Below are 757 nucleotides of genomic sequence, written 5' to 3' on the forward strand. Positions count from 1 at the left end.
GGGGAAATAAAATAGTGTCACAAAACTTTTGAACATTCTTTTTCATTCTTTTTTGTTGCTCTCGTTGTTGTTCGCAATAATTGAGGTCGATTTAGAAGCAATTCAAAATAGTCGCGTTCGTCTTTTAGACCATTATAAATTTTAAAAAAAACAACAACAAAATTGTAATTTTAAAAACAAAACTTTTGAATTTTTGAGAAAATTTCAAAAGTTAAACACCAAATTTGAATTATTGGCGATCTTGAGCAACAGTTGATTCAACAACAAAGGAAATGAAAACTCTACATTAAATCATATCGTGACTGTCTATATGAGAATCGATCCCGAATTGTCTAATCCTCGTCGAGGAAAGGATGGGAAGACTGACAAGATTTCGATTGCACCTCATTCTTACTAGGTTTGCGTGATGCATTTTTGGCTTTCTTGCTGATTTCAAACTAGAAAGGTAATCTTGCTCTAATGATTGCTCTAATGAAATTCTGAAGATTTATGTTGACCACTGGGGTAACCGTAGCTCTCGTGATTGATTCACAAAACAATTGGCACCAAAAATATGTAACGGGAACACTGTAACCAAATCGAAAAAACACCACATCTGCATCCTATACCGGTCCAATGAAACTATATTTTCATTTAGCATTTACAATTTAACCAGTGTTCAAATTTGACCATTAATATTTTGCCTTTTTTTTATTTGTAATTAACAATTCGACTAAAATTCTGATATTGTAATGTATTTTTCATTTCAGTCTTTTGC

Source organism: Montipora foliosa, unplaced genomic scaffold, assembly GCF_036669935.1.
Source record: "Montipora foliosa isolate CH-2021 unplaced genomic scaffold, ASM3666993v2 scaffold_483, whole genome shotgun sequence".
NCBI classification, from domain to species: domain Eukaryota; kingdom Metazoa; phylum Cnidaria; class Anthozoa; order Scleractinia; family Acroporidae; genus Montipora; species Montipora foliosa.